This window comes from Mastomys coucha, unplaced genomic scaffold (genome assembly GCF_008632895.1).
Source record: "Mastomys coucha isolate ucsf_1 unplaced genomic scaffold, UCSF_Mcou_1 pScaffold5, whole genome shotgun sequence".
Taxonomy (NCBI): domain Eukaryota; kingdom Metazoa; phylum Chordata; class Mammalia; order Rodentia; family Muridae; genus Mastomys; species Mastomys coucha.
The window spans coordinates 113,742,322-113,755,118 of record NW_022196911.1 but is presented as its reverse complement, the minus strand read 5'-3'; the positions used below and the strand labels follow the sequence as shown (position 1 = coordinate 113,755,118).

Sequence of the window (12,797 nt, the reverse complement as noted above, 5' to 3'; positions counted from 1 at the left end):
CCACACTGCCTCCAATCCACACCGCTCCCCGCCTCCCCAGGGCAGCTCAGCAGCCAGGCTCTCCCAGATCATCACTGAGCAAGTGCTGGAAGTTCTCTGGGCCTCAACTGTCAGATCTGGAAAACAGGCCGCAGGACAGGAGGAGGGGCTCACGGAGTTAGGACATCAATTACCAATGTTTTCCGTCCACCTGATAAGGGCTTGGGGGCCTGGGAAGATCAGGAAAGCCACCCAATTCCTAATGCTTGGGGGACAGGGAAGCCCCTGGGCAGATGGAGTTAGAGGAACAAGAGAAAAGGGAAGCAGGCTAGGTCTCTCAGGCAGGCAGGCAGAGCAGGATGACTCTGACAGACGTGTACGTACGTCCTAGGAAACACTCCTCCAACAGTACAATGGGCTGAGAACCTGCAGAACTCCAGGACAGGTGGTCACCTGCCAGTAGAACCCAAGGTGCCCAAGGCTTAAAGGCACAGGCTGGGAGCTTCCCCCAAGGTCTCTACTGAGAATGTGATGTACCAAGGCCGGCCAGCCGAGCAGAAAATCTCAAAAGTACATTTAATGAACCAGGCCTTGGTCAGGAGGAGGCAAACTTCCTGCTCCCCGGGACCTCAGGGCGGGTGTTCAACTTCCCACGCAGTGGCAGTGGCAGTGCCCTGGCCATGTCCTTCCCCTCCTTCCCTGAACAGAAGGTCCCCTAACAGGCTGGGTAGGTAGCTCTAGCCAAGCAGAGTTGTGGATTCCAGGGTGACCCTGACCCTATGGTCAGACCCTCCCCGGAGACCGTCTGGGTCCTGGTTCCTCAGTGCTATAGAACAAGGAAGGGCCTTGGCCCTCCTCCAAGGTTTCAGGGTCTCTGGGGAAGAGGACCCCCCACCATGGTAACCATGTGGTCGACCACACCAGTGCACATGGCCTGGGGGAAGAGCCAGAGATGGGATGAAGGGACCACTTTCCCCAACCAAGGCGGTGGCTCCTCCTCCATCTCCTCCCCAGCCTTGCCTTATACCGGAAAACTACTGTACCCCACAACAGGCAGGTTTGCTTCCCACACTCATACTGAGGTTACCTGGGGGCTGTGAGGAGCCCTGTGGGCTGGCTTTCCTGAAATCAGGGTGGTCGGTAAAACAGTGGATTGTGTGGGGCCTTGCTCCGCTGCACCTCAACCCTCTGTAACCGGAGCCAGCTGTGACAAGGACCTGTTCCCCACCCCACCCCCAGTCATCAGATAAGCATTAGTCAGCGGAACTGCAGGGAGCCAGCCTGGAGAGGCCTGAAGACAGAAAGAACAGAGCCAGGAGCAGGGACCATCCTCTGCGGCCATCATTTCCAGTAGGAAAATACTGACACTTCCTCTCCCAGGGCTGGGAAAGCCAGCAGGTGCGGGTGGAAACCTGTCACCCCTCAAGCTGGGTCCCTTCGGTGTGGGCCTAAAAACACAGCAAAGGGAGCTGGGGGATATGGTTCAGTCGCTGAGGTGTTTGCCACAACACCCACATACAAAGCACAGCGAGAAAGGAGGACAGGATGGAGAGACAGGGGGATCTCTGGGGTTGCTGGTCAACCAGTCTAGCAAGTTTCAGTGAGAACAACCTGTCTCAAAAAGTAAAGGAAGACATTGACAAGGGTGCCGAGTGCACACACATATACATACTCACGCATATGCAGATGCACATACACATACACATACACAAATACACACACACATATGCACAGATATACACGGACACAAACACACATGCACACATACACACATGTACACACATATGCACAGACACACACAAACACGCATGCACACATACACACGCACACACATATGTACATCCACACATGTGTACACATACACATGTGTACACACGCACACATATACACATATGCACACAGACACACATACACACATGTATATGCACATGCGCACATACACAAAAACCCATACACTTGTACAAACAGACACGCATGTGCATGCACACATCCACACGAACACAAGGGCTCCCCATCCCCGGTAGAACAGGACATTGGGTGGTTATACAAAGAGGCCCTGCCCTGAAGTCAGACACAGCCGGGGCTCTGTTCTTGTGAACTGTATCCTACTCCATCTCTTCCCTCTGCCCAGAACAGTAAGGGACAGATGAGAGGAAGTGGCCTGGGGACAGCAGCTAGGGGCAGCCTCCTACTGGAGTAGGCTGCTCACGGCAGGGTGGGCCTGCCTTGAGCCCTGAGGGGCAGAAGAAAGGGGCCATAGCAGCCACCACAGTTTGTCCTGTCCCTTAGCTCAGATCCAAAGCAGTGTGTGCTCCAAGCTCTGGTCCAGCCCTGGAAGCAGGGCCACCTGGGACTCAAGTGACTTCTTCAACAGGGCACTCAAAAGGCACTTCAAAACAGGGCACTCCATGGCCAGCTCATGGAGCCTCAGAGTGACTTCAGCAGAGCAGCTTCAATGGCATTAGAGAGAATCCACTTGGCCTCAGAGACATGCGAGCACAGAGTGGAAACCAGGGGCTCTCCTGGTCACTGGGGTAATAAAAACCCGTCAAGAGGCCAGGTGGGCAGAGCTGTCTTCCTGGCCTCTGTCCAGATGCCGCTAGCCCCCGAGGCTGAGCCTTAGCAATCCCGGGCGCTCACTAATGGAGCAGAGACTGTGTCTAACCTCAGGGGCCAACAGCCTGGGCAGCGAGAGAGGTAAGGCTTCAGAGGTTGGCCATTTAAGATGTTCCACAGTGGCAGACACAGGGCGTCAGCGGTACAAACCCTCATGAGAGCTCAGGCACGAACAGACGTACATATGACAGGAAATGCTCACAAACAAAGACAATGGCCCTGGATCAGGGACCGCAGCCTCGAGCCAGGCAGGAAGTCGGGACTCACCTTGACAGTCCATCAGAAGCTCGCTCTCCTCCTGCACATACTAAGAGATGTCCGTTCTGGAATCCAGGCATCAATCATTCTCTGTCAAAGTTGTCCCTACTAAGTGCCTACCTACTATGCGCAGCTCAGCGTACCATCAAAGTGCCCAGGCACTTCTCTGCACTTCCTCCCACTCAACCTCTTAACAAACTGGCAAGTGGGGAAACTGAGGCACGAGACACGCGACTGTCCTGAGCTTTTGAACCAGGAGCATAGGGGCCAAAATTCAAATGCAGGTTGCCTGGCTTTTTGGTTTGGTTTGGTTTTGAGATAGCTTCTCATGTAGCCCCAATTGGTTTTGATAATGTAGCTGAGGATGGCCTTGAATTCGTGATCCTCCTGCCTCCATCTGTCAAATGCTGGGATTACAGGCGTGCAGCACTATGTCAGGCTCTGTGGTGCTGGGCATGGACACTAGGCAAGCACTCATTAACTGAGCTACACCGTTCCTGCCTTCCTGGCATAGGTCTCTGAACCCCAGCTCTACTGGAAGCCATCTCCCAATGCCCTGGAAGGTAGAGACAGCAGGACATTTGCAGACAAGAAAAACAACAAAGAGAATGCCCAACTGGCCTGGGGCCAAAAGGCTGAATCAGTGGCTTGTTTATTGGTGCTCATGAACACAGCACAAGAGAGCTAAAGCCTGGGGTCCCCCTTTCATCTCTGGATGAGATGACTGGGGATTCAGACATTTAAGGCTTCTGGGACACAAATATCAGAGGGCTCCTGTGATGGAGATAGGGCCTGTGGAGAGCCTGGGCACTGGGTGGAGGGGAGGCAGTGGCACCCTCAGGGCCGTGCTTCCTGTCCTCCGAGACATAGGGTATAGATGGCTGCTTTGGGCCAGAGTGACTCATACTCCAGCAACGCCACATGGCCACAGCCAGGTCACAGGCTGCTGAGGCTAAGCCCTGCTGACCTGCCCTCTCACCCCAGCTTCCAAGGCAAACTAGACTTCAAGCCAGTCTCTCAGGCCCGGCCCAGGGTGCTGAAGTACGGCGGGGCTGGGTGGGGCCTATGTCTAGATGAAAATTTGAAATTTGTTCATCATAGAAGTTTGCCAGTATAATTTCGGGTTTTAAAAATCCCATGTCGTGAGGCTGGGAGACAGCTCAGCATGGACAGCACTTGCTGAACGAGCATGAAGACATGTCAGCAGCACGCATTAAAGGCCAGGTATGGCACGGTAGCAATGGGGAGGCGGAGACACAAGGATCCCTGCTGCCTGCTGGCCAGCCAGCCTAGCCAAATGGGTGAGTACCAGGCTTAGTGAGACCCTGTCTCGTAGAATAAGGTGGAGAGTGACTGAAGGAGACACTCAGTGTCAACTTCTGGCCTACACATACGTGCACACACACACACACTCACATATACATGCACATACACACATATAGACACACATGCATGCACATGTACACTCACACATACACACATATACATACATGTACACATATGCACACACACATACACGTATAGCCAGGTGCAGACATACATATACATGTACACATACACATGTGCATGCACACATGCACACTCACACGTGCACACACATATACACACCCATATACTTGCACACTCACACACGCACATACACATGCACAATTATATTAACCGGCTGAGGATGTCACTCAATGGTAGACCACCTGCCTCACACATACAAAGCTCTGAGTTCCATGCCAGCACTCTGGCCCAAACACAACCCCCCACCCCCACCACACACACACCTGCGTTAAGACACCGTTCGTCTAGATTCCGAGTTCTGCATACCCCATGCGTTCTGCTTCAGTGCCTATGTTCCATTCGTCTTGCACCAGCTTCCAGATGTCCTTGGCACCCTCCAGACTGCACATCTGGAGCCCACCCTAAGGCTTATTATGCTGATCCTGCCTGCCTCGACACCAGGCATCCGCAGCCTAGCCGTCTCTACGTCTCCTCCTCCTCACCCTCATCCTCGCCCTCGTTCTCCTCGTCCTTCATCCTGGGCTGCTCACCTCCTCCCAAGCAAGCGTGACACCCCCAAGGGCATCACATCCTGGCGGACACAAACTCAGCTGTTGTGGCAATCATCGTTGCAGCCTTGGCACCTCACAGTTCTAGTGTGTGCGGCTCCCAGACTTCCCTCCTTCCTTTGTAAAACCTTATGAACCCTTAGCACTTTAATCTCATAGCTATAGCTTCTATGGATATGACCTCTGTTCTGACGTAGGCTTCCCCAAACCGTGTCCTTCTGTGGCTGCCAAGGGAGCCTGATTGGCAGGCACCAAAGGAACCTCTGTGGTCTGATAAGGTCATCAGGTTTCCAATGTTTTTGAGATCTACTTCAGGAACGTGGATCAGACGTGGTGAATACACTTGCAGAGGAGAGGACCAGGGTCAGTCCCCAGCACCCACATGGAGATTCACAACTACCTGGAACTGTAACTTGAGAGGCTCTGAGCCCCCTTCTGGCCTTCTGCAACACCCGAGCACACGCCATACACATACAAGCAGGCACATACATATACACAAATATGGAGAGAACTTGATATGTATCCCAACTGAAGAGCATCGGTGGGGTGAAGCTGTAATGTGAGCATTTTGAAGAAGTAGACACCAGTAAACTGACGTTCACTCTCAAAACCTCAGAGTAAACACTTGGCTACTGTCTGGATTGTGACCACATGCTAGATACCTGGGAGGTAACTGCGGATACAGCGGGCTATCCTTAAAGGAGACATTGAGAACCCAGAACCTTCCTGACCCTCTCTGCTTCCGGTTACTACAAGGTAAGCGCTGCCCTCTGCCGTGTGCTCCCACCATGACGTGGTCTGCGGCAACAAGGGGCCAACCAGGCATGGACCGAGCTGAGACAACCGAGCTGAGCAGAACCTTTCTCCCTTAAGAGCTCTTTATCCTGAGAAAGCTAACCTAGCTTGCCTTGCTATATCTGTATGCCAAGTGTGAGATCACACCTGTATCCCAGCATTTGGCTAGGAGGATCAAGAGCTTGTAGTGACTCTGAGGCTAGCTGGGCTACAAGAATGGAAACTGAGAGATATAAAAGGCCACAGCATGTGACTCCATGAATAAGAAAGTTTCAGAACAGGGAAGTCCTAGATGGAAAGTCCCAGTGAGGATGACAGAACAGAAGGGCAGCTCCTCTACAGTGGTAAACGTTTCTTAAACTGGCTGTGGAGTAGTGATGGGAAACCATGTCTTGGAGCCAGTACATGGTCCTGTGGGCTGCAGGCTCTTGGTCATCTTGAAGTCTGGATCATGATTGAAAAATCACAGAATTGTGCTATAATGTCAGCCTGAAGTGGGATCAGGAGGGTCAGGAATTCAAAATCATCTTCCAATGGATACCAAGTTCTAGGCCTGCCTGGGCTAAAGGACCCTCTCAAAGCTGGGCAGTGGTGGCACATGCCTTTTCCAGCACTTGGCAGGCAGAGGCAGGCGGATCTCTGAGTTTGAGGCCAGCCTGATGTACAGAGTGAGTTCCAGGACAGCCAGGGCTATACAGAGAAACCCTGTCTTGAAAAACCAATAAATAAATAAATGAAAAATAAATAAAATAAAATACAATAAAAGCCAGGCAGTGGTGGTGCACACCTTTAATCTCAGCACTTGGGAGACAGAGGCAGGCAGATTTCTGAGTTCGAGGCCAGCCTGATCTACAGAGTGAATTCCAGGAAAGCCAGGGCTACACAGAGAAACCCTGTCTCGAAAAAAACAAAAAACAAAAACAAAAAAAAGGACCCTCTTGAGAAAGAAAAGGACAAAGAAATTAACACAACTGTGCACATTAAAGAAGTAAGGGCCTGGGAAAGACTGAGTGGATAAAGCACTTTCCACTGAAGTCTGAGGACTAGAATTTGGATCCTCAGCTGCCTGTAATCTCTTGGAAGCTCTGGAGCAAGCTGCTTAGGAGACCCAGTGAACTCTAGGTTTCTGTGAGAGACCCTGACTCAATGTATAAGGTGGAGAGAGATCAAGACAGGCACTGACATTAACTTTTACCAACACACATACACATCAACATACACACACACACACACATGCCTATGCCCTGTTGTAAAATGTACTTCTTCAGGTACTTTCTGGAAGATTCCAAACTTTGTGATCCTGAGAGCTTAGCATCCATCTTGCCTGGACCACTGCCCTCCCCCGACTCCAAGAGAGTTTCCCATCATTCCTTCCTCCAAGGTTGCAACAGCAGAGGGTGGGTAGGAGGTGGCCTTGCTTCTCAGGGTCCAGGGTTCTCTGCACAAGTCCCTCTCAGAACGTGTGTCACAGATGTGCTTTAGAACAGTGTGGCCCAGAGCATCTCCTAGGCTGACACAGCTCGTGCGTCCCCTCTGCAGATGGGACCATACCCAGGCCAGATGCCGAGGGGAGTAACAGCAAACTGCCCCTTCTACACACCTTCCCCAGAAGGTGCTAAAACGACCATCTCTGAACGGTCTGAGGGATTTTAAATAGAAGTTTTGGTTTTTGGGGGGACATGGTTCTCAGCCTGTGGGTCTTCACTCCTTTTGGGCCTGCCTATCAGATATCCTGCATATCAGATATTTTGGTTACAATTCATAAAAATATAAAAAATTATAGTTATGAAGTAACAACAAAAGTGATTTTATGGTTGGGGTCAGCACAGCATGAGGAAGTGTGTCAAAGGTCTCAGTATTAGGGAAGGTGAGACCCACCGGCCTAGGGGGAAAGCTGCGGGTTCCGGGGAGATGACGGTATACGGGCGTGAAAACCTGACCCAATCCTCAGAATCTGCGCTGAAAAACAGCACAGCTGCGCATTTGCTTGACACCAGTCCTGAGAGAAGTGTGCAGACAAGAGATGGCTGAAGCTTGCCGGCCACCTAGCCTGGCCGAACAACGGGGCTTCAGGGTTAGTGAGAGATCACCACCGGGGAAAAATGGAGGAAAAGCCTGGGCATTCTCCTGTGGGCTCGGCATCTGGGATGTAGACACCGCATACAAACACATTTTTAAATTACTGCTGCTCTAATTACATGCATGAATGGGGGGGGTGCATACCACAGTACTCATAGGGAGGTCCAGAGGACAACTTTGTAGAGCCAGTTCTTTGCATCCATTTTTTTTTTCATGGTTACCAGGAGTCTAAGAGATCCTCTTTACTCACTGAGTCATCTCACAAATACATACACATATATGTGTACATATATGTATATATTGAGACTAGGACTTCCTGTGTAGCCTGGGCTGGCCCAGAATTCACTATATAGCCCAAGTTAACCTCAGACTCATGTCTCTCCTGTCTCTGTCTCCCAAATGTTTGAATTACATGCATTCACTACACACCCAACTAAACAATAATTGATTTCTTTCGGTGCTTGGGATAAAAAGCAGTTGTGCCTTCTAGGCCAGCACCCCAGCACCCCACCACATCCTCAGCCCTAAAAAGTAAATGTTGAAGAGTCTCTCCAAACTCACAGCCCCATGGAAAATAACTTTAAGTGTGTTTTCTTTTTTTTTCTTTCAATGCTAGTCGCCCACAAAAGTATCAGGCCCAGATGGTTTCACTAGTGAGCTCCTTAAAAGTTTCAACAAAGACAGGATTGTGTTGCTGTGAAAGTGGTCCAGAAGGGAGAGGAAGAAAGAAACTCATCCAGGGTGTTTTTGCTAAGCCAGCACCACGCTGTCACCAAAAAAGCAAAAATAGCTCGGCACACGCCCCATACTGCACAGCCAGCTCACTGTGCATCCGTGATAGCTCGGCACACGCCCCATACTGCACAGCCAGCTCACTGTGCATCCGTGCAAAAATGAAAATAAAAAAAAAGAAGGAAAAGAAACACCAACAGCCCAAAGCTCTAGATGCTCAAACCGAAATAAATTCCAGCAGATTAACGACACTGGTACATAAAAATAAAACCACAGAAACATTAGAAGAAAACATGGATGAAATTCCTGTCTATAATTCTGGAATGCAGCAGGATGTGAAACCCAAACGCTCAACGAAGCAGCAGCAGAAGCCTGACAAGCAGAGCCTTCAGATTTTCTGTTTGGAAGGACACACTCTACCTCGGGGTGTGGGGTGGGAGAGTGGCTTAAACCTGGACCACACAACAAAGGTCAAAAGAATTTCTCTTCTCTTCTCTTCTCTTCTCTTCTCTTCTCTTCTCTTCTCTTCTCTTCTCTCCTTTCTTCTCTCCTCTTCTTCTCCCTCTCCCTCTCCTCTCCCTCTCCCTCTCCTTTCTTCTTCTCCTCCCTCTTTCCAAAGAAGGTTCTTACTGGGTAGCCCTGACCAGCTTAAGTATTCACTCTGTTGCCCAGGTTGGTCTCTAACTACTGGCAAGCTCCCTGCTTGAACCTCTCAAGGCCTGACCACCACCACCAGCTCAAAAACCTCTTAGAAAAGAAATCATGGGGCTGGAGCGCTGGCTTGGCTCAGCAGTTAAGAGCCCTGGCTGCACTCGCTGAGGAGCCAGGCTCAATTCCCTGCACCCACATGGCAGCTCACAATGATCCATAACTCTGGTTCCAGGGAAAACAGTGCCCCCTTCTGGTCTGCACAGGCACAACAAGCATGCTGTTGGTGCACAGATCTGCATACAGGAAAACACACATAAGGTACAAAATAAAAGAGGTACAAAAAAAAAAAAAAAAAAAAAAAAAAAAAAAAAAGAGTAATTAATTTAAAAATTACTATTTTTTAATCAGTAAGAAAAGAGTTAACAATCTGGCTGAAAGAGAACCACGGGCCTTGGGCTATAACAAACATACAAAACATACACAAAATATACAGGTGACACACACCTTCCATTCTGGCAGACAGGGAGGTGGGGGCATGCGAATCTCTAAGTTTGAGGCCAGCCTGGCCTACATGGTGAAAACACGTAACTAAGACTGATTTAGTTTTGAGGTGAAATGTCCCCCAAGAGACCCAGCGGTTCAATATCTGCTGCCCGTGGTGATCCTGTTAGGAAGAGACTGGAGGACCTCACCAGGTCCCTGTTTCCTGGCTCATTACATCAGCAGACTTTGTGGCTATGGCTATGTACACCCAGCATGTGTTCCAGATCCTGACCATGAGGCCACTGGATGTGGTAACTCCCAAACTGCCAGCAAAATGTCCCCTTTATAAGTCAGCTGTCTCATGGGGTAACATGAAGTCGCTTAGTACAAAGCTGTACAGATAAATTCAAATCCACTGGGTAGCACCCATTCCCTCATCATGAGGGAGTGCACACGCTCTTCCACTCACCATCCCTCAAAGTACTTTCATGACACATCAAGGGCTGGAGAGATAGCTCAGGAGTCAAGAGCAAGCCTTGCTCTTGCAGAGGATCTGGATTAGGTTCCCAGCACCCACGCCAGGCAGCTCACAGCTGACTATAAGTCCAACTCCAGGGGATCAGTCACCTCTAGCAAGGACACCCGCATATACCCCTACAAAGACACATGCACATACACATAATTTTAAATAATAAAAACAAAAATTTTAAGTGCTGTAACTGCTTGAGGCTAATGTGGGACTGGCCAAACTTTAAGCCTACATTTCCAAGGTGCACACAGCAGTCACATGCACGAGTACACACACACACACACAAACACACACACACACTCACATGCTTGAGCACACGTATACACACACATGCACAAGAACACACACACTCACATGCACGAGTACACACACTCACATGCACGAGTACACACACACTCACATGCACAAGTACACACACACACTCACATGCACGAGTACACACACACACACACACACTCCCATACACAGTGTAAGATGCTCGATACAGCTTCTTCTCATGACAGGGTCTTCACATTAGCTCAGGTTGGCCTTAAACTCAGGTCTTCCGGCCCCAGCCTGCTGAGTGTGAGTGACAGGTGAGCACGTCTAGGTCCTATTCCAGGTTCCTTTAACATCTTTAAAAGCTGGATAAGGGGCTGGAGAGATGGCTCGGCGGTTAAGAGCACTGACTGCTCTTCCAGGGGTCCTGAGTTCAATTCCCAGCAACTACATGGTGGCTCACAACCAGCTGTAATGAGGTCTGATGCCCTCTTCTGGTGTGTCTGAAGATAGCAATAGTGTACTGGCCTCGAACTCAGAAATCTGCCTGCCTCTGCCTCCCAAGTACTGGGATTAAAGGCATGTGCCACCACCGCCTGGCTCAGGCTCAATTCCTAATTCTGGAAAAACAGAATAATGGTAGAATGAGTTGTGGGCGGAGCTCAGTTGGAAGAGTGCCCGCCCAGCACTCGTGAGGGTCCAAGCAACTCATAAGCTGGAGAGAGGGATCCAGGGTTTACATATTTACATATACATAAAATAAGTACTCACAAATAACCCTAGCTCCAGAATCCAAAGCCTTCGGCCTCTGAGGACACTTGCACAAATATGTCCATAGCCCCCCCCACACACACATACACACACACACACACATACACACACACACACACATACAAACACACACACACATGTCCATAATTAAACAAAATTTAACTAGGTGTGGTGGCACATGCCTTTAATCCCAGCACTCAGGAGGCAAAGAAGGGTGGATCTCCGTAAGTTTGAGGCTAGCCTGGTCTACAGATTGAGTTCCAGTTCAGCCAGGTCTACATAGTTAAACTGTCTCAAAAAAAAAAAAAAAAAGATAAAAATTTAAAAATTGGGTGAGGTGTGCACACCTCTGAGACTAGCACCCTCTGGAGGCAGGAGGGTCAGAGCAGTACTATCCCCTACTACAATGGTGGGCAGCCTACAATGCTGTGGTTGGAACTATGTGCCTGGCAAGTACGACGCACTGGGTTCAAATCCCAGCACTGCCAAGAACCTGCTAACCCTTGGATGCTGGACACAAACGCATGTGATGTTCTCAGCAGAAACATCAGGAAGTTATCTCCGCTTCCTCTGCGTTCTCAAGATGCCTCTAAACCCGATTTCCCTATCCCTTTTATTTTTCTCTTGGCCATGTTAAGGATCCAACCCAAGGCCTCAAACGCTAATCCAGTGCTCCGCCACTAAGCCAACACCCCTGTCCACCACACACAGACTTTTTGACAAAATCTGCACACACAAAATTCCAAACGTCATCAGCACGCCCAGCCATCATGGTGTGCCCTCCTGAGAACAGCGGGGAGGGAGGCAGCTTCCTTTTTAGGCTTTGGGATCCTTACGATAGACGATCTAGTGGTGAACAAAAAAAACCTTTTTTGGAATACATGGCAGAAAGGTGAACAGGAGAAGGTAGGAGCCCGGGAGCAAGTCAATGTCTGTGCAGGTCCACCAGAGGGTGGGAGCCAGGCACATGGACAGGGACTGTGGGCCAGGAGACCTGAGAATTCCAGCATTTCCTCTAGTTTGCAAGCAAGGCACAGCTTCCTTAAATAAGGGTGGGGCTCAGTTTTTGTGTATGCGCTTAACACAAACTCCTGGGTGCCGGCTCTTGGTCCTAATGAGGAACTACACCCACTCTGAACACAAGGAAAATGGGCCAGAGGGGTATGTCACCAAGCCCAAGGCAGAGCAGACACAGGATCCAGGCCCCAAAAGGTTAGCAAAGCCTGCCCGTGGTCCTGGCACTGACTCTCTGCTCCCATAGGAGCCATTGTGAGCTATCAGAAGGGAGACAGACGGAAGCCCCTGGCCACTTTAGGATCCAGGCAACGCCAGGTGAACACAGAATGGCTCTCCACCAGGAGGCAGTTGGTAGAACTCAGCATGGGCAAGGGATGGCGTTATGGCTATCGGCCCCTTTCTGTCTCTGGGAGACAGACAGAGAGCAGGGACCCCACAAAAGGACTTCCCTAGAGAGCTGACGGTCTTGGGGAAAAGTAAGATAGTCAGAGCAGGGGTGGGGTCAAAGGGCACAGATCCTTCTGGCACCCCCAACTCCTCCCAAGCTTGCTGGTTACTAGTTTAAGGGGCTT

General features: G+C 50.2%; 1 protein-coding gene across 3 annotated transcripts in view; it reads right to left on the bottom strand.

Annotated features, from left to right (window-relative positions):
* Septin9 (septin 9) overlaps positions 1–12,797 on the bottom strand; it is a 176,297-nt gene that overhangs the window by 57,980 nt on the left and 105,520 nt on the right. The window contains exon 1 of one of the 3 annotated variants that reach the window (XM_031354330.1): positions 1,067–1,086. The exons of the other annotated variants lie outside the window; for them this stretch is intronic. The gene's annotated coding sequence lies outside the window, so the exon portion shown is untranslated. Of the gene's footprint in view, positions 1–1,066; positions 1,087–12,797 lie in introns of those variants that run through there. 3 annotated transcript variants of the gene reach the window in all.